This window comes from Oncorhynchus kisutch, linkage group LG25 (assembly GCF_002021735.2).
Source record: "Oncorhynchus kisutch isolate 150728-3 linkage group LG25, Okis_V2, whole genome shotgun sequence".
In the NCBI taxonomy this organism is placed as follows: Eukaryota; Metazoa; Chordata; class Actinopteri; order Salmoniformes; family Salmonidae; genus Oncorhynchus; species Oncorhynchus kisutch.
In genome coordinates this window covers 132,501-152,726 of record NC_034198.2, presented here as the reverse complement: position 1 = coordinate 152,726, position 20,226 = coordinate 132,501, and the positions used below count along the sequence as shown (strand labels likewise).

General features: G+C 52.6%; 3 non-coding genes and 3 pseudogenes across 3 annotated transcripts; all 6 read left to right on the top strand.

The window, feature by feature from the left end:
- Window positions 1-31: 31 nt before the first annotated feature.
- Window positions 32-148, top strand: LOC116357506 (U5 spliceosomal RNA). The gene has a single exon (XR_004205529.1). It is a non-coding gene; the product is annotated as a U5 spliceosomal RNA (small nuclear RNA).
- A 2,279-nt stretch (window positions 149-2,427) lies between these two features.
- LOC116357546 (uncharacterized) lies at window positions 2,428-2,604 on the top strand (annotated as a pseudogene).
- Window positions 2,605-3,252: 648 nt separating this feature from the next.
- LOC116357504 (U5 spliceosomal RNA) lies at window positions 3,253-3,369 on the top strand. The gene has a single exon (XR_004205528.1). It is a non-coding gene; the product is annotated as a U5 spliceosomal RNA (small nuclear RNA).
- Window positions 3,370-9,113: 5,744 nt separating this feature from the next.
- LOC116357538 (uncharacterized) lies at window positions 9,114-9,291 on the top strand (annotated as a pseudogene).
- A 466-nt stretch (window positions 9,292-9,757) lies between these two features.
- Window positions 9,758-9,874, top strand: LOC116357503 (U5 spliceosomal RNA). The gene has a single exon (XR_004205527.1). It is a non-coding gene; the product is annotated as a U5 spliceosomal RNA (small nuclear RNA).
- A 5,678-nt stretch (window positions 9,875-15,552) lies between these two features.
- On the top strand, window positions 15,553-15,726 carry LOC116357545 (uncharacterized; annotated as a pseudogene).
- The last annotated feature ends 4,500 nt before the right edge of the window (window positions 15,727-20,226 follow it).

The following is a 20,226-nucleotide window of genomic DNA, read 5'->3' as shown; positions in this document are numbered from 1 at the left end:
TGTCTCGGGCCCCCGACCTCTGACTTCCATATGACTCTGGTTTCTCTTCATTACGCACAAGCCTTTCGCCTTTTACTAAAGACTTCCGTGGAGAGGAACACTTATGAGTTCAATGTATTTTTGGAGTGGCTTTGCTTCTTGCAGAGCCCGGTATCTTGTTTCAAGAGAAATTGACATAGATGAGCCAGGATAGTGACTTAAAGACGCATTAGCGACTTTTTACAAAAAACACCTGCCTGTCTGCCTGTCTGCCTGTCTGCCTGTCTGCCTGTCTGTCTGTCTGTCTGTCTGTCTGTCTGTCTGTCTGTCTGTCTGTCTGTCTGTAGCCGGGGAAACGGTGGGTGGCTGGGATTGGAGGAGCCGGCTCTTGCCAACCCACCCGCTGAGGTCTGCCGAGACCCCCGGGGGCCCGGCGGTTGCAGGGTTCCATTTGTGGGTTATCGCTTCTCGGCCTTTTGGCTCAGATCAAGCTTGGTACTGAGGTGCCCCAGAGCCCGCTGAGTCAGAAGGTCGAAGTAGGAGGGCGATAAGGGTTTAAATCCTTTGAGCAGGTAATTGTTGTTCTTACTGGCTAGTTTCTGGGATTGCTTGTGGAGAGTTTTGGCTTTTGTTGGAAAACCTTTGTTCAAGAGGAGGAGGAAGGGATGACTCCTTATATGTCAGTCCCGGGAGTCGGACTTGCAAACACGGTGCGGTTTGCATGGAGGGAAAAGGACAGGGAGCCTTTTGGAAGAGAGGAGTTTGGGAGGAATGTGCTGATGGGGGTGCTTAAGCTGGGGGTGGAAGATGTCTTTTGCCTCCAGGAGAATGCAGCAGAAAGAGCCTTTGAGGTTACTCTCTACAAAGAGGAAAAGCACGACGAGATAATGCGGAGGGCGAGAGTGCTCGAGAAGGAGAGTCCTATATGCCATTATGTGGTGAGAAGTCTGGCTAAGAACAATTTTAGAATAGTTACGGTCAAGATGTACAACCCCTATGTGAAGGAAGAGGACGTGAGGGCATTCTTGGGGAGGTATATGACCAACATCTCCTCAGCAAGGCTCCTGAAGGACACACTTGGGTTTTGGGATGGGAGGAGGAGATTTCAGGCGCTCCTCAAGGAAGACCCGGGGGGTATAGGAGGTTACCTCCATCCTCCAGCTATGTTCTCCCTGGGGGCTGACAGGGGGACATTGCATTATGCACGTCAGCCTCCGTTCTGCAGGCGTTGTATGGCCTACGGCCATATACTAGCCTCGTGCAGCAAGATGAAGTGTAGGTACTGTGGATCGAGTGAGCACGAGGCTAGGGACTGTGTAGAGCCGAGGGCATGCCATGGATGTGGCTCGGTAGCGCACCTGTGGCGGGACTGCCCGGCTAGGCGTGGGTCATACGCGTCTGCAGCTGGGGGGGGAGCGAGAGCGGAGGATGGAGGAAGACGAGGAGGAGAGGAGCCAGAAGAGGGGGGTGGAAGGGCTGAGCAGAAGGAGTCGGAGGGAGGAGGAGAAAAAGAGGAGAAGAGAGCTGGGACAGAAAGAGAGGTGGAAGGGATGGAAGACGAGGTGGCCGGGACAGAAGAAGAGATGGCCGGGATGGAAGGAGAAGGAGTCGGAGGAGAGGAAGGGAAGGAGGTAGAAGGTGAAAAGAAGAAGAAGAAGAAGAAGAAGAAGGCGACGGTGATAGAGGAGAGTGGGGAGACAACAGCGGAGATGGAACCAGAAGGAGAGGCGGAGGGGCGAGAAGGGGTGAAGGACTGGGGGGAAAGTGAAGTGGTGAAAGCAAGGGTAGAGGAGATGAGAGGGATGGTGGTGGGTTTGGTAGAGGGGGAAAAGGAAGAGCACGTGGTGGACTATATATATAAAACGTCTTTAGTCCATGCACTGCCGTGCAAGAAGTCAAAGAAAGGGGAGCGGGTGGAAAGCAGGAGAAGGAAGGGTGGAAAGAGGGGGGGGGGAGCAGAACAGGGGGGTGGGGAGGTAGCGGGGCCCTCGTGGGCTCCGTCATCGTCATCCTTCAAACCCCTCGCTGAACTTGACCTCCCGGGCATGGCTCGAAGTTGGATGATGGAGGGGGAGTCGGATTTCCTGTTTGGGGAGGTGACATCCCCGGTTCGGAGCCCAGAGGAGGGGGGGGGTGATGGACCTGAGTGGGGGGCATATGCCGGGTGCAATTGCAGTATTCAGGGGAGGTGGGATAGTGGGAGATGGAAGGGATGGAGGGGATGTACGAGTGGAGGTGGGTTCACAGTTAGCCGGGATAGAGAAGGGGAGCACTGGGTGATTTCTCGTTGTAATATAGGTGGTGGATATTGGTAGTTTGTAGGTTATTGGTTTGTCGGTTTTGGTTATAGTTTATTCGTTGTGGAATGATTATTTGTATTTTGTTGGAATTGTATATTTAAGTTGATGGAAGTATGGAAGAATATTGTTTGGTTTTGGAACGTAATAAATATATTTTGTAAAAAAAAAAAAATCTGTTCTTATCAGTTTAATATCTGATACGTCCCCCATAGGGGGACTACATATTAAATGGATTTTTCGAACAGGGAGTCGGAAATGGGGCTTGCTCCGTCCGCTCCACGCATCGACCCGGTATTGCAGTACCTCCGGGAACGGTGCAACACTTTTCTCCCGTTGTCAAGGAAAAATACTCATTCACAAAGCTATGTAAACAGCTAGCTTAGCTTAGCTTAGCTTAGCTTAGCTTAGCTAGCTAGCAGAAGAAGAGAAGGAAAGAAACATTCAAACTGAAAAAAGGGCGAAGCGCCTTTCAATGGGGTCCCCCGTTTCCCGCCATTTTACTTAAAAAAAAAATTGGGCCAGGATTGTGTGTGTGTCTCTGTCTCTGTGTGTGTGTGTCATTGTGTGTGTGTGTGTGTCTCTGTCTCTGTCTGTGTCTCTCTCTCTCAGGATTGTGTGTGTGTGTGTGTGTGTGTGTGTGTGTCTCTGTCTCTGTCTGTGTCTCTCTCTCTCAGGATTGTGTGTGTGTGTGTGTGTGTGTGTGTGTGTGTCTCTGTCTCTGTCTCTGTCTCTCTGTGTGTGTGTGTGTGTGTGTGTGTGTGTGTGTGTGTGTGTGTGTGTGTGTGTGTGTGTGTGTGTGTGTGTCTCTCTGTCTGTGTCTCTCTCTCTCTCTCTCTCTCTGTGTCTCTGTGTCTGTGACCTTCTTTTCATCCACAGCCCTCAAACTTGGAAGAGTGGGTTCCGGGAGCACCCGCGGGGACCCGGCCTACAGTGCACAGAGTGTGTCTCGGGCCCCCGACCTCTGACTTCCATATGACTCTGGTTTCTCTTCATTACGCACAAGCCTTTCGCCTTTTACTAAAGACTTCCGTGGAGAGGAACACTTATGAGTTCAATGTATTTTTGGAGTGGCTTTGCTTCTTGCAGAGCCCGGTATCTTGTTTCAAGAGAAATTGACATAGATGAGCCAGGATAGTGACTTAAAGACGCATTAGCGACTTTTTACAAAAAACACCTGCCTGTCTGCCTGTCTGCCTGTCTGCCTGTCTGTCTGTCTGTCTGTCTGTCTGTCTGTCTGTCTGTCTGTCTGTCTGTCTGTAGCCGGGGAAACGGTGGGTGGCTGGGATTGGAGGAGCCGGCTCTTGCCAACCCACCCGCTGAGGTCTGCCGAGACCCCCGGGGGCCCGGCGGTTGCAGGGTTCCATTTGTGGGTTATCGCTTCTCGGCCTTTTGGCTCAGTTCAAGCTTGACACCGAGGTGTCCTAGAGCCCCTGAGCCAAGAGGTCGTCCCAGGAGAGCGGTTAAAAAGTGGTCTTTGATTTTTGAATCAAATCTCTCAAGGAATTTTTGGGGGTTTTCCCTCCTTTTTTTGCTTTTTTCTATTGTCTGGAGGAGAGCGTTTGTCTCCTTGCGGAGATGGCGAGGTTTTCGTCAAGTGGGTCGGTCCCAGGGACTGGACTGGCTAATACTGTGCGTTTTGCGTGGAACGAGAAGGATGGAGAGCCTTTAGGACGAGAGGTATTTGGGAGGTCAATCCTGATGGGTGTGCTGAAGTTGACCACAAAGGATGTGTTTTGCCTGCAAGGCAATTCTTTGGATGGAACTTTCGATGTGGCTTTTTATACGGAAAGCAAACATGAGGAGGTGCTGAAAAAAGTCAGAGCGGTGTCTGACACGAAGCCGATGTGCCATTATCTGGTGAAGAGCTTGGTGAGAAATAATTTCCGGGTCGTGACTGTAAATATGTACAACCCCTATGTTAAGGATGAGGAGGTAAGGGCCTTTCTGGGGAGATATATGGATAATGTCTCCTCAGGAAGGCCCATCAAGGACTCTTTGGGTTTTTGGACGGGGAGGAGGGGGTTTCAAGCACTCCTCAGGGAGGATCCTAGGGGATTGGGAGGGTACCTCCATCCCCCAGCTATGTTCTCCCTGGGGGCTGACAGGGGGACGTTGTATTATGCACGTCAGCCCCCATTCTGCAGGCGCTGTATGGCCTATGGACACATCCTGGCCTCGTGCAGCACTCGTAAGTGCAGATTTTGTGGATCGGGAGAGCACGAGGCCAAGGACTGTGACGAGCCGAAGGCGTGCCACGGGTGTGGTTCCACTCAGCACCTGTGGCGCGATTGCCCGGCTCGTCAGCGGTCATACGCGTCTGCAGTTGGAGGGGGAGCAGGAGCGGGGGATGGGGGAAGAAGAGGAGGGCCAGTCCAGGAAAAGGACAGAAAAGAAGAAGAGGAGAAGAAGAATGAAAATAAAGGAACGGAAGAAAAAAAGAAAACAACAGTGGAGGGAGTGGTGGGGGAGGGGGTGCCTGGGGCAGGACCTGTGGGAGGGGTGCCTGTGAAAGGACTGGTGGAGGGGGGGGGGGTGCCTGGGGCAGGACCTGTGGGAGGGGTACCTGTGAAAGGACTGGTGGAGGGGGGGGGGGTGTCTGGGGAAGGGCCGGTGGGGGGGGGGGGGGGGTGCCTGGGGCGGGAACGGTGGAGGGGGAGGGAGGGAGAGAGGGGGTAAAGGAGTGGGGGGATAGCCTGTCGGGCTTCCTAGAGGAAGAGTTGAGGGAAATGGTGGAGGAGCTAGCGGGGAAGGGAGGTTGTGTCTCCCCGCTACCTTCTTCACCAAAAAAGAAGAAGGAGAAGAAAGGGAAGAGGAAGGGGAGCTCGACAGGAAGTGAGAGGGAGGGGGGTGTGGAAGGGGAGGGGGGGGCTAAGAGATCGACGGGGGGGGGAGGGGGGAGTTCATTGGCCTCCCTGTTTGCCTCAGCCCCTCAAAATTTAGTGGGGGGTGACTCCATGGAGGGGTCTGGGGGCTGTTTGTCGGAGGGATCTCAACTCCTGTTTGAGGAGATGGGATCCCCTGCACTCAGCCCCGAGGCAGACAGGGAGGGGGGGTTGGAGGATGGGGAGGAACCCAGGATGCAGGGCAATAGGCCTAACACACTGCCTGCATCCTGGGTTGGGGAGATGGAGGAGGACGGGGGGGCGTCAGGAGGAGAGAGGACGTCCCCGCCGGTGGAGATGGACCAGGGGAGCATCGGGTGAGTCTCCTGGTTTTTTTCTTTGGGTTTTGGGTTAGATTATAGGTAATGGTTAAATAAACATGTCTGTTTCTTTTTTTAGTTTAAATGTTAGAGGGTTGAGGGATTTTGTTAAAAGGAGGGCGGTATTTAGTTATTTAGAGGGGGTGGGCTTTGATTTCTGTTTTTTACAGGAGGTTCACCTGAGGGATGGTGGGGATGTGATTAGATTTAGGAGAGAGTGGGATAAAGGGAAATCTTTTTGGGGCATAGGAGGGGTGCACTCAACAGGAGTAGGAATATTGTGTGGGAATAGAGAAGTTAAGGTAGAGAACACTTTTGTAATAATGCAGGGTAGAGTATTGGGGATAGATGTAGTGTATAGAGAAGCTAGGTATAGATTAATTGGGGTATATGGGCCACAGGTGGCGGCAGACAGAAGGGAGATGGTGGACTGTCTGGCGCCCCTGTGTGTCACAAATAGGCACTTGGTGATAGGAGGGGATTTTAATATAGATTTAGGGGTAGGTGGTGATAGTAGTGCAGGCGCAATCACCGGGCTAATGGCTTGCCATGGTCTGGTTGATGGTGGCCTGCATACTACTCCGGTAATGGTCGGTCCTACATGGCGCAACTCCAGGGGGGTTGCGCGGAGGCTCGACTACATTTTTATATCCAGGTCTTTGGGTCAGTTGTCTGGGCGCCTGTTGCCTGTGTTCTTCACGGATCACGACGGGGTGTTCCTGCAGGTGGGGTCGCCAGTCTGCCTCTTCGGTAGGGGGTACTGGAAGCTAGATCGGGGTATACTGGAGGAGCAGGCTTTCGTTGACGCATTTTTTTGTTTCTTTCGAAGGCTTGACGGCCTCCGGTCTATGTGCGAGGGGGTGTTAGAGTGGTGGGATTTAGTGAAGGTGAGAATTAGGGCTTTTATAATAGGCTATTGTAAAAGGAAAAAAAGGGAGGAAAGGAGGGAGGTGAATCGTATCCAAAGGTTAATTGAACTTGAGTACGAGGCAGGCAACCTCGGCGGGTCAATTGACTGGGAGAGATTTGCAGCCCTAAAGGCGCAGCTCAGGGAGCTGCAGGAGCAGAAGGCTCGAGCTTTCCTGGAGCGTGCGCATAGTGGCTTTCTAGAACATAATGAGACTTGTTCCGCTATGTTCTTTAAGTCGGTTAGGGCCAGGCAGAGTAGGAAGGTAATGCATGGCGTTAGGGAAGAAAACGGTAGTGTAGTAAGTAAACCAGAGGAAATGGTCAGGGTGGCAACTGATCATTTCCGAAGTTTATTTAAGGAAAGGGAAATAGATGTAGAGCAGGGAAACGTGTTTTTAGAACACTTGTCCCGGCGGTTGCCAGAGGACATTAGAGACGTGATGGAGTCCCAGATCTCACTAGAAGAGGTTGAGAGCGCTCTTAGGAGGATGGGAAAAGGGAAGGTGCCTGGGATGGATGGACTGCCAGCTGAGTTTTACCTCAAGTTTTGGGGTATACTTGGGCCAGTGGTCCTCGAAGTCTTGAAGGCCATCCTTGAGACGGGGGTCCCGGGGGTTTCAATGGCTGTTGGTGTGCTGTCACTTCTTTATAAGAAGGGGGAAGCAACTGACCTTAGCAACTGGCGGCCGTTGACCATGCTGTGCGTAGATTACAAGATTCTTGCAAAGGTTTTAGCAGACCGGTTGCGCACAGCCCTTCCCTACGTCGTCCACGAGGATCAGACGTGCGGGGTAGAGGGCCGTTCTATAAGATGGAACCTACAGTTGATCAGGGACTCCATCGCCTGGGTTGAAGATAGAGGGCTGCCTTTAATGGTAGCAGCGCTAGATCAGGCGAAAGCCTTTGATCGCGTGAATAGATCTTTTCTATTCAGGGTGTTAGGTAGATTAGGATTTGGGGAGAAGTTTATAGGATGGATCCGTACATTGTATGTCGGAGCGGGGTGCCGAGTAAGTGTAAACAGTCACTTAGGTGACGTTTTTGACCTCTCGTCTGGGGTCAGGCAGGGATGCCCACTCTCGGCTCTCCTCTTCGTTCTGTACATGGAGCCTCTGGGGGCTGCCATTAGGGCAGACACAGGGGTGGAGGGTTTGTTGATCCCTGGAAGCGGTGGGCTGCGTGTTAAGATGACGCAGTACGCCGACGACACTTCCTTGCTGCTATGCAAGGACTCGTGCTTGACAAGGTCCCTTGCCATCATTGGGGATTTCACCCGAGCGTCGGGGGCGGTTCTGAATCATGCAAAGTCTTCCGTTAAGTTTTTCGGAAGATGGCGTGGTAGGACGGATGTGCCCGGGGGGTTATCTCTCTGTGAGGGGGCCCTGAGGATTCTCGGGGTCCATTTTGAGACCTCCGGCTCAGCGACGCTGAACTGGAACATGAGTATCGCAGTTGTTCAGAGGAAGCTAGCAATGTGGAAGGCTAGGTCTTTGTCTTTTATAGGTAAGGTCCTGGTCCTAAAGGTGGATGTATTGCCATCTCTTTTGTACTTGGCGTACATCTACCCATTGCCGGCTTGTCTGAGAAGGTATCTAGTGAGGCACGTGTTTCAGTTCATGTGGGGTGGCAGGTACGAGTGGGTCGCCAGGGTGCGCATGCTCTGTCCCATCGGGGAGGGAGGTAGGGGGGTACCACATCTCCCCCTCAAGCTGGACGCAATTTTTGTTTCTTTTTTGTTGACGGAGCTTGCTCAGCCAGTCATACACCCGTCCGGTTACCTCCTGCGGGTGTTCTTCTCGTATCAGGCGAGAAGCGTAATGGTGTGGTCTAACGCGGGTCCTCGGGCGGAACAGCTGCCGTGGCACTTTGGCCATGCGGCCAAGTGGCTGCGTGCGCACCCCGAGGTTGAAGTTGCCCGAGTAGGTTTAGATCACAGGCACCTGTACGAGGAGGTCAGGCAGGCAGGGAGTCCTGCGCCTGTAGCGGGCATCTCGTCAGTGGTCTGGGAGGGAGTGCAGGCGCGGGGCCTGGACAACAGGCTCAAGGACCTGAATTGGTTGAGCCTTCATAAGTGCTTGCCGGTACGTGCTATTATGTACCGGCATAGTTTGTCGCGATCCTCCACCTGTCCAAGATCTGCTTGTGGCAGGGAGGAGACTGTGCGCCATGCCTTCTGGGACTGTGCCTTTGCCGGACTAGTCTGGGCTAGGGCACGGGTGTTGCTAGGTATGGTTAGGAGCGACTTTTTGCTGACTTGGGCTAGATTAGAGCGAGGCGTAGGGAGAGCGAGGGGTACGGAAAGGGACAGGTTTCTGCTCTGGCTTCTCATGAGTCTCTTTAAAAGGGGGCTGTGGGAAGCCAGGCAGAATTTAGTTAAGACAGGGAGAGATTGGGGGGTGGAAGGGATAGTAAGGAGGGTGGAAGGTGATGTGAGGGGGAGGATGAAGAGGGAGGAGATAAAGTGGGGGCAGCATGCGGCACGGGAGAGGTGGAAGGGGGGATTAGGGCTGGGAGTGTTAGAGTGAGGTTTGTAAGGGGATAGATTAGGGATGGGAAGATAGGGAAGGGTTAGGTATTGGTTAGGTATGACGGGGAGGGACGATGCTCCCCTGAGGTTTGTTTTTGTTTGGTTTTTGGCGATTTGTTTTTGTAAATATAACATGTAAGAGTGAATGAGAATTATGGTTTTTGTAAATAGTATGAATGGTATTGAGTGTAAATAAATTATTTTTTGTAAAAAAAAAAAAATCTGTTCTTATCAGTTTAATATCTGATACGTCCCCCATAGGGGGACTACATATTAAATGGATTTTTCGAACAGGGAGTCGGAAATGGGGCTTGCTCCGTCCGCTCCACGCATCGACCCGGTATTGCAGTACCTCCGGGAACGGTGCAACACTTTTCTCCCGTTGTCAAGGAAAAATACTCATTCACAAAGCTATGTAAACAGCTAGCTTAGCTTAGCTTAGCTAGCTTAGCTTAGCTAGCTAGCAGAAGAAGAGAAGGAAAGAAACATTCAAACTGAAAAAAGGGCGAAGCGCCTTTCAATGGGGTCCCCCGTTTCCCGCCATTTTACTTAATGGTGTGTGTGTGTGTGTGTGTGTGTGTGTGTGTGTGTGTGTGTGTGTGTGTGTGTGTGTCTCTGTCTCTCTCTGTGTGTGTGTGTGTGTGTGTGTCTCTGTCTCTCTGTCTGTGTCTGTGTCTCTCTGTCTGTGTCTCTCTCTCTCTCTCTCTGTGTCTCTGTGTCTGTGACCTTCTTTTCATCCACAGCCCTCAAACTTGGAAGAGTGGGTTCCGGGAGCACCCGCGGGGACCCGGCCTACAGTGCACAGAGTGTGTCTCGGGCCCCCGGCCTCTGACTTCCATATGACTCTGGTTTCTCTTCATTACGCACAAGCCTTTCGCCTTTTACTAAAGACTTCCGTGGAGAGGAACACTTATGAGTTCAATGTATTTTTGGAGTGGCTTTGCTTCTTGCAGAGCCCGGTATCTTGTTTCAAGAGAAATTGACATAGATGAGCCAGGATAGTGACTTAAAGACGCATTAGCGACTTTTTACAAAAAACACCTGCCTGCCTGTCTGTCTGTCTGTCTGTCTGTCTGTCTGTCTGTCTGTCTGTCTGTCTGTCTGTCTGTCTGTCTGTCTGTCTGTCTGTAGCCGGGGAAACGGTGGGTGGCTGGGATTGGAGGAGCCGGCTCTTGCCAACCCACCCGCTGAGGTCTGCCGAGACCCCCGGGGGCCCGGCGGTTGCAGGGTTCCATTTGTGGGTTATCGCTTCTCGGCCTTTTGGCTAGGATCAAGCCTGATACTGAGGTATCTCAAAGCTCGCCTAGTCAGAAGCCGAAGGCCGGAGGGCGGTAAAGGTTGTGTTTTTGGAGGCTTCTTTTTTGAGAGAGCTTTTTTCCGGGAAAAATGGCGGATGATGTTCCAAGAAGATCGGTCCCTGGGATTGGGTTGGCAAATACCGTAAGGTTTGCGTGGAGCCACAAGGAGACGGAGCCAGTCGGGAGAGAGACGTTTGGGAGGACAATCCTGATGGGTATACTGAAACTGGAGGTAAAGGACGTGTTATGTCTGCAGGGTAACCCTACAGAGAAGGCCTATGATGTAACCTTTTACACGGAGGCAATGCATGATGGGATCATGAAGAAGGCGAGAGCCGTGGGAGACAAGAGGCCTATGAGTTTTTATGAGGTCACAAGTTTGGCTAAGAACAATTTTAGGATGGTGACGGTCAATATATACAACCCGCACGTCAAGGACGAGGATGTAAAGGCTTTTTTGGGGAGGTTTATGGACAGGGTCTCCTCCCCGAAGCTCCTCAGGGACTCCCTGGGGTTCTGGAACGGGCGGAGAGGATTCCAGGCCCTTCTCAGGGAGGACCCAGGGGGTCTGGGTGGATACCTTCATCCTCCGGCCATGTTCTCCCTGGGGGCTGACAGAGGGACTCTGTACTACGCACGACAGCCCCCTTTCTGCAGGCGCTGTATGGCATACGGCCATGTCCTCGCCTCGTGCAGCACGAAGAAGTGTAGATTTTGCGGATCTGCTGAGCACGAGGCGAAGGACTGCGACGAGCCCAAGGCGTGCCACGGGTGTGGCTCGTCGGCACACCTGTGGCGGGAGTGCCCGGCTCGTCAAAAGTCATACGCGTCTGCGGCTGGAGGGGGAGCAGGGGCGGGGGATGGGGGACGAAGAGGAAGAGGGGGCCCAGAAACAGGATCAGGCCCAGAAGAAAAGGCCACAAGGAAGAAGGAGGAGGCGAAAGTGGCACGGACAGAAGAAGGGAACGAGAAGGATAAAGCAGAAGGAGAGGAGGGGCAAAAGGCGGATGGTGAAAACGGAGTGGAGAGGCAGGAGAAGGTGACAAGGGAGAGAGATGAGGAGGACGACGACGCGGCAACAGGAACAGGAGGAGGTGACAAGGGAGAGAGATGAGGAGGACGACGACGCGGCAACAGGAACAGGAGGAGAGGTTGAACAGGGGGAAGTAGTGGGGGAATGGGGGGATTGTGACATGTCGAGTGCCTCGGTGGAGGAGTTGAGGGGGATGGTCGAGGAACTGGTGGGGGGGGGGGGGGCGGTGTTTCTCCTTTGCCGCCTACACCAAGAAAGAAAGGGAAGAAGAGGCCGCCCCACAAGGATGGCAAGAAAGGAGAGGGGGAGGCCAAGAGACCAATGGGGGAAAAGGGGGTTGAGGAGGGGGAAACTCCCAGGACCTTGTTGGTCTCTTTGGATTCAGGGGCGCCAGGGGAACTGGATCCACCAAGTGGGATGCTGGAGTGGGAACCGGGGGGATCGCAGTCCATCTTTGATGACACAAAGTCCCCTTTTTACTGCCCAGCAAGCGGGGAGGCAGGGGAAGGGGGGGGGTTGGGTGACCAAAGCAGGATGCAGGACGCCAGGGTGGCTAACACCATTCCTGCATCCTGGATTGGGATGATGGAGGAAGACAGGGGGGTGTCACAAGAGGGGAGGACGCCCCTGCTGGAGGATATGGAGCAGGGGAGCATCGGGTGAGCCTCCTCTTTTATTTGGGTGTTTTGAGAGTAAGGGGTTTTGTATTGGTTTAATTTAATATTAATATTTCTGTTTCTATTTTTAGTATAAACGTTAGGGGGTTAAGGGACTATGTTAAAAGGAGGGCGGTGTTCAGTTTTTTAGAGGGGGTAGGGTTTGATTTCTGTTTCTTACAGGAGGTTCACCTGAGGGATGGAGGGGATGTTGAAAGGTTTAGGAGGGAGTGGGTAAAGGGAGATTCATTGTGGGGCATAGGTGGGGTGCACTCGACGGGGGTAGGGATTTTGTTCGGGAATAAGGAGGTTAAATTAGAGGGCACTTTTTTGGTAATGCAGGGTAGAGTTTTGGGGGTTGATGTCAAGTTTAGGGAGTTTAGATATAGGTTATTTGGGGTGTACGGGCCACAGGTGGCGGCAGACAGGAGGGAGATGGTGGACTGTCTGGCGCCCCTGTGTGTTACTAACAGGCACTTGGTGATAGGGGGTGATTTTAATATTGATTTAGGGATAGGGGGAGACAGTAGTGCAGGTGCCATCACCGGGCTAATGGCTTGCCATGGTCTGGTCGATGGTGGCCTGCACACTACTCCGGCAATGGTCGGTCCTACATGGCGCAACTCCAGGGGGGTTGCGCGGAGGCTCGACTATATTTTTGTACCTAGGTCTTTGGGTCAGTTGTCTGGGCGGCTGGTGCCTGTCTTCTTTTCGGATCATGACGGGGTGCTCCTGCAGGTGGGGGTGCCAGTCTGCCTCTTCGGTAGGGGGTACTGGAAATTAGATCGGGATTTACTGGATGAGCAAGATTTTGTTAATGCCGTTACAGGGGTGTTTCGGGGGCTTGAAGGCCTCCGGCCCATGTGTGAGGGGGTGTTAGAATGGTGGGATTTAGTAAAGGTGAGGATTAGGGCCTTTATTATAGGATATAGTAAGAGGAAAAAAAGGGAGGAAAGGAGGGAGGTGGATCATATCCAAAGGTTGATCGAACTCGAGTACGAGGCAGGCAACCTCGGCGGGTCGATTGACTGGGAGAGAACCACAGCCCTGAAGGCGCAGCTCAGGGAGCTGCAGGAGCAGAAGGCTCGAGCTTTCCTGGAGCGTGCACATAGTGGCTTTTTAGAACATAATGAGACTTGTTCCGCTATGTTCTTTAAGTCGGTTAGGGCAAGGCAGAGTAGGAAGATAATGCATGGAGTTAGAAAAGAAGATGGTAGTGTAGTAAGTAAACCAGAGGAGATGGTCAGGGTGACAACTGATCATTTCCTAGGTTTATTTAAGGAAAGGGCAATAGAGGTAGAGCAGGGAAATGTGTTTTTAGAACACTTGTCCCGGCGGTTGCCGGAGGACATTAGAGACGTGATGGAGGCCCAGATCTCACTAGAAGAGGTTGAGAGCGCTCTTAGGAGGATGGGAAAAGGGAAGGTGCCTGGGATGGATGGGCTGCCGGCTGAGTTTTACCTCAAGTTTTGGGGTATACTTGGACCGGTGGTACTCGAAGTCTTGAAGGCCATCCTCGAGACGGGTGTCCCGGGGGGTTCAATGGTAGTCGGCGTGCTGTCACTTCTTTACAAGAAGGGGGATGCAACCGACCTTGGCAACTGGCGGCCATTGACCATGCTGTGCGTAGACTACAAGTTGCTTGCAAAGGTCTTAGCGGATCGGTTGCGCACAGCCCTTCCCTACGTCGTCCACGAGGATCAGACGTGCGGGGTAGAGGGACGCTCTATTAGATGGAACCTACAGTTGATCAGGGACTCCATCGCCTGGGTTGAAGATAGAGGGCTGCCTTTAATGGTAGCAGCGCTAGATCAGGCGAAAGCCTTTGATCGCGTGAATAGATCCTTTCTATTCAGGGTGTTAGGTAGATTAGGTTTTGGGGAGAAGTATATAGGATGGATCCGTACTTTATATGTCGGAGCGGGGTGTCGAGTTAGCGTAAACGGTCACTTAGGTGACGTTTTTGACCTCTCGTCTGGGGTCAGGCAGGGATGCCCGCTCTCGGCACTCCTCTTTGTTCTGTACATGGAGCCTCTGGGGGCTGCCATTAGGGCAGACACGGGGGTGGAGGGCTTGTTGATCCCTGGAAGCGGTGGTATGCACGTCAAGTTGACGCAGTACGCCGATGACACTTCCTTGCTGCTTTGCAAGGACTCGTGCCTGACAAGGTCCCTTGCCATTATTGGGGACTTCACCCGAGCGTCGGGAGCGGTTCTGAACCACGCAAAGTCTTCCGTAAAATTTTTCGGAAGATGGCGCGGCAGGACGGATGTGCCCGGGGGGTTATCTCTCTGTGAGGGGGCCCTGAGGATTCTCGGGGTCCATTTTGAGACCTCCGGCTCAGCGACGCTGAACTGGAACTTGGGTATCGCAGTGGTACAGAGGAAGCTAGCAATGTGGAAGGCTAGGTCGTTGTCTTTTATAGGCAAGGTCCTGGTCCTAAAGGTGGATGTATTGCCATCTCTGTTGTATTTGGCATACATCTACCCATTGCCGGCTTGTCTGAGGAGGCCTCTGGTGAGGCTTGTGTTTCAGTTCATGTGGGGTGGCAGGTACGAGTGGGTCGCCAGGGCACGCATGCTCTGTCCCATCGGGGAGGGAGGTAGGGGGGTACCAAACATCCCCCTCAAGCTGGACACAATATTTGTGTCTTTCGTGTTGACAGAACTGGCTCATCCGGTGATACACCCGTCCGGTTACCTCCTGCGGGTGTTCTTCTCGTACCAAGCGAGAAGCGTAATGGTGTGGTCTAACACGGGTCCTCGGGCGGAACAGCTGCCGTGGCACTTTGGCCATGCGGCCAAGTGGCTGCGTGCGCACCCCGAGGTTGAAGTTGCCCGAGTAGGTTTAGACCACAGGCACCTGTACGAGGTGGTCAGGCTGGCAGGGAGTCCTCCGCCTGTAGCGGGCGTCTCGTCGGTGGTCTGGGAGGGAGTGCAGGCGCGGGGCCTGGACAACAGGCTCAAGGACCTGAATTGGTTGAGCCTCCACAAGTGCTTGCCGGTGCGTTCCATCATGTACCGGCATAGCTTGGCGCGATCTCCCACCTGCCCAAGATCTGCTTGTGGCAGGGAGGAGACTGTGCGCCATGCCTTTTGGGACTGTGCCTTTGCCGGAGTGGTTTGGGCTAGGGCACGGGTGTTGATAGGTATGGTCAGGAGTGATTTTGTGGTGACGTGGGCTAGATTAGAAAGAGGTGTAGGGAGAGCGAGGGGAACGGAGAGGGATAGGTTTCTGCTCTGGCTTCTCATGAGCCTCTTTAAACGGGGGCTGTGGGAAGCTAGGCAGAATTTGGTAAAGACAGGGAGAGATTGGGGGGTGGAAGGGATATTGAGGAGGGTGGAAGGAGATTTAAGAGGGAGGATGAGGAGGGAGGTAAAGAAGTGGGGGCAGCATGCGGCACGGGAGAGGTGGAAAGGGGGTTTAGGGCTGGTAGTGTTAGACTGAGTATTGTAAGGGGATAGATTAGGGACGGGGAGATAGGGAAAGGGTTAGGTATTGGTTAGGTATGACGGGGAGGGACGATGCTCCCCTGAGGTTTTTTGGGTTTTTGGTTTTTTGTGTTATTTGGAATGAAAATACCATTATTTAAGTTTGTATGGAAAGTATGATTTTGTATAGAATGGATGGTATTTGAAAATAATAAATATACTTTATAAAAATAAAAAATCTGTTCTTATCAGTTTAATATCTGATACGTCCCCCATAGGGGGACTACATATTAAATGGATTTTTCGAACAGGGAGTCGGAAATGGGGCTTGCTCCGTCCGCTCCACGCATCGACCCGGTATTGCAGTACCTCCGGGAACGGTGCAACACTTTTCTCCCGTTGTCAAGGAAAAATACTCATTCACAAAGCTATGTAAACAGCTAGCTTAGCTTAGCTTAGCTTAGCTTAGCTAGCTAGCTAGCAGAAGAAGAGAAGGAAAGAAACATTCAAACTGAAAAAAGGGCGAAGCGCCTTTCAATGGGGTCCCCCGTTTCCCGCCATTTTACTTTAAAAAAAAATTGGGCCAGGATTGTGTGTGTGTGTGTGTGTGTGTGTGTGTGTGTGTGTGTGTGTGTGTGTCTCTGTCTCTCTCTGTGTGTGTGTGTGTGTGTGTCTCTGTCTCTCTGTCTGTGTCTGTGTCTCTCTGTCTGTGTCTCTCTCTCTCTCTCTCTGTGTCTCTGTGTCTGTGACCTTCTTTTCATCCACAGCCCTCAAACTTGGAAGAGTGGGTTCCGGGAGCACCCGCGGGGACCCGGCCTACAGTGCACAGAGTGTGTCTCGGGCCCCCGGCCTCTGACTTCCATATGACTCTGGTTTCTCTTCATAGTGACTTAAAGACGCATTAGCGACTTTTTACAAAAAACACCTGCCTGTCTGTCTGTCTGTCTGTCTGTCTGTCTGTCTGTCTGTCTGTCTGTCTGTCTGTCTGTCTGTCTGTCTGTCTGTCTGTCGCCGGGGAAACGGTGGGTGGCTGGGATTGGAGGAGCCGGCTCTTGCCAACCCACCCGCTGAGGTCTGCCGAGACCCCCGGGGGCCCGGCGGTTGCAGGGTTCCATTTGTGGGTTATCGCTTCTCGGCCTTTTGGCTCAGATCAAGCTTGGTACTGAGGTGCCCCAGAGCCCGCTGAGCCAAAAGGTCGAAGGTAGGATAGGGAGGAGAGGGAGAATATCATTTTTTTCCCTCCAAAAATTTGGTTTTCGTTTATCGGAATTTATTTCTTTGTATTTTTGGGAAAATGGAGCAGAAGAGGGCAATACCATCAATAGGTCTGGCAAATACCATTAGGTTTTCCTGGAACAACAAGGAGAAGGAGCCGTGGGGACGAGATACCTTCGGAAGAAATATATTGATAGGATATCTGAAGTTGGAGGTTAAAGATGTGCTCTGTCTTCAAGGGAATCCTATGGAGAAGGGTTTTGACGTCACTTTTCATTTGGAGGAGAAGCATGATGATGTGATGAAGAAAGTGAGAGCGGAGAAAGGAGAAGGACCCCTGTGCCATTACACGGTGGCCAGCCTGGCAAGAAACAACTTCAGGGTGGTCACCGTAAACATGTACAATCCGCATGTGAAGGATGAAGAAGTGAGGGCCTTTCTGGGGAGATATATGGACAATGTCTCCTCAGCGAGGTACCTCAGGGACTCCCTGGGTTTCTGGAACGGGAGAAGAGGGTTCCAGGCGTTACTCAGGGAGTCCCCGAAGAGTGTGGATGGCTACCTCCATCCTCCGGCGATGTTCTCCCTGGGGGCTGACAGGGGAACACTTTACTATGCACGTCAGCCCCCGTTCTGCAGGCGTTGTATGGCCTACGGCCATATCCTGGCCTCGTGCAACGCCAAGAAGTGTCGTTTTTGTGGTTCGGAAGAGCACGAGGCTAAGGAGTGTGACGAGCCCAAGGCTTGCCACGGGTGTGGCTCGAGAGCACACCTGTGGCGTGATTGCCCGGCTCGTCACAGGTCATACGCGTCTGCAGCTGGGGGGGGAACGGGGGATGGGGGGAGAAAGGAAAGGACGCATGCGGATTGTACGGATGGCACAGGGGAAAGGAAGAAGCAGGAAGAAGATGGACAGAAGGAAGAGATGAGAAGAAAGAGTCGGGAAGAAGAAAAGAAAGGTAAAGAAGAGGAGAAGAAAAAGAAGGAAGATGGACGGGAAGGAACAGAGAAGAGGAAGACTGGGACAGTGGTGCTAGAAGGAGTAAAAGAGGGAACGGTGACAGTGATGGGAAAGGAGGGAGGGGTGGTGGTGCTAGGGGAGGGGGTGGGAGGGGGAGGTGGAGGGAGGGAGTGGGGGGACTGCCTGCCAGACTTCCTAGAAGATGAGACGAGGGAATTGGTGGAGGAGTTAGCGGGGAAGGGACGTTGTGTCTCCCCGCTACCTCCTTCACCAAAGAAGAAAGGAAAGAAGAGGGGGAGTTTGGCAGGAAGTGAGAGGGAGGGGGGGTGGGGGAGGGGGAGGGGGGGGCTAAGAGAACGGCGGGGAGGGGAGGGGGTGGGTCTTTGGCCTCACTGTTTGCCTCAGCCCCTCACATTTTAAGGGAGGATGACTCCAGTGGGGGGTCAGAGGGCTGTATGCTAGAGGGATCCCAACTCCTGTGTGAGGATTTGGGGTCCCCTACATATGGCCCCGAGGCAGACAGGGAGGGGGGTTTGGAGGGTGGGGGTGGGGAACCCAGGATGCAGGACACTCGGCCTAACACACTGCCTGCATCCTGGGTTCAAGGAATGGAGGAGGACGGGGGGACGTCAGAAGAGGAGAGGACGTCCCCGCCGGTGGAGATGGACCAGGGGAGCATCGGGTGAGTCTCCTGTTTTTTCTTTGGGTTTTGGGGTAGATTGTATGATTAAATAAATATGTCTGTTTCTTTTTTTAGTTTAAATGTTAGAGGGTTGAGGGATTGTGTTAAAAGGAGGGCGGTATTTAGTTATTTAGAGGGGGTGGGCTTTGATTTCTGTTTTTTACAGGAGGTTCACCTGAGGGATGGTGGGGATGTGGTTAGATTTAGGAGAGAGTGGGATAAAGGGAAATCTTTTTGGGGCATAGGAGGGGTGCACTCAACAGGAGTAGGAATATTGTGCGGTAATAGAGAAGTTAAGGTAGAGAACACTTTTGTAATAATGCAGGGTAGAGTATTGGGGATAGATGTAGTGTATAGAGAAGTTAGGTATAGATTAATTGGGGTATATGGGCCACAGGTGGCGGCAGACAGAAGGGAGATGGTGAACTGTCTGGCGCCCCTGTGTGTCACTAATAGGCACTTGGTGATAGGTGGGGACTTTAATATAGATTTAGGGGTAGGTGGTGATAGTAGTGCAGGCGCAATCACCGGGCTAATGGCTTGCCATGGTCTGGTTGATGGCGGCCTGCATACTACTCCGGTAATGGTCGGTCCTACATGGCGCAACTCCAGGGGGGTTGCGCGGAGGCTCGACTACATTTTTATATCCAGGTCTTTGGGTCAGTTGTCTGGGCGCCTGTTGCCTGTGTTCTTCACGGATCACGACGGGGTGTTCCTGCAGGTGGGGTCGCCAGTCTGCCTCTTCGGTAGGGGGTACTGGAAGCTAGATCGGGGTATACTGGAGGAGCAGGCTTTCGTTGACGCATTTTTTTGTTTCTTTCGAAGGCTTGACGGCCTCCGGTCTATGTGCGAGGGGGTGTTAGAGTGGTGGGATTTAGTGAAGGTGAGAATTAGGGCTTTTATAATAGGCTATTGTAAAAGGAAAAAAAGGGAGGAAAGGAGGGAGGTGAATCGTATCCAAAGGTTAATTGAAATTGAGTACGAGGCAGGCAACCTCGGCGGGTCAATTGACTGGGAGAGATTCGCAGCCCTAAAGGCGCAGCTCAGGGAGCTGCAGGAGCAGAAGGCTCGAGCTTTCCTGGAGCGTGCGCATAGTGGCTTTCTAGAACATAATGAGACTTGTTCCGCTATGTTCTTTAAGTCGGTTAGGGCCAGGCAGAGTAGGAAGGTAATGCATGGCGTTAGGGAAGAAAATGGTAGTGTAGTAAGTAAACCAGAGGAAATGGTCAGGGTGGCAACTGATCATTTCCGAAGTTTATTTAAGGAAAGGGAAATAGATGTAGAGCAGGGAAATGTGTTTTTAGAACACTTGTCCCGGCGGTTGCCGGAGGACATCAGAGACGTGATGGAGGCCCAGATCTCACTAGAAGAGGTTGAGAGCGCTCTTAGGAGGATGGGAAAAGGGAAGGTGCCTGGGATGGATGGGCTGCCGGCTGAGTTTTACCTCAAGTTTTGGGGTATACTTGGACCAGTGGTCCTCGAAGTCTTGAAGGCCATCCTTGAGACGGGGGTCCCGGGGGGATCAATGGCTGTTGGTGTGCTGTCACTTCTTTATAAGAAGGGGGAAGCAACTGACCTTAGCAACTGGCGGCCGTTGACCATGCTGTGCGTAGATTACAAGATTCTTGCAAAGGTTTTAGCAGACCGGTTGCGCACAGCCCTTCCCTACGTCGTCCACGAGGATCAGACGTGCGGGGTAGAGGGCCGTTCTATAAGATGGAACCTACAGTTGATCAGGGACTCCATCGCCTGGGTTGAAGATAGAGGGCTGCCTTTAATGGTAGCAGCGCTAGATCAGGCGAAAGCCTTTGATCGCGTGAATAGATCTTTTCTATTCAGGGTGTTAGGTAGATTAGGATTTGGGGAGAAGTACATAGGATGGATCCGTGCATTATATGTCGGAGCGGGGTGCCGAGTAAGTGTAAATAGTCACTTAGGTGACGTTTTTGACCTCTCGTCTGGGGTCAGGCAGGGATGCCCACTCTCGGCTCTCCTCTTCGTTCTGTACATGGAGCCTCTGGGGGCTGCCATTA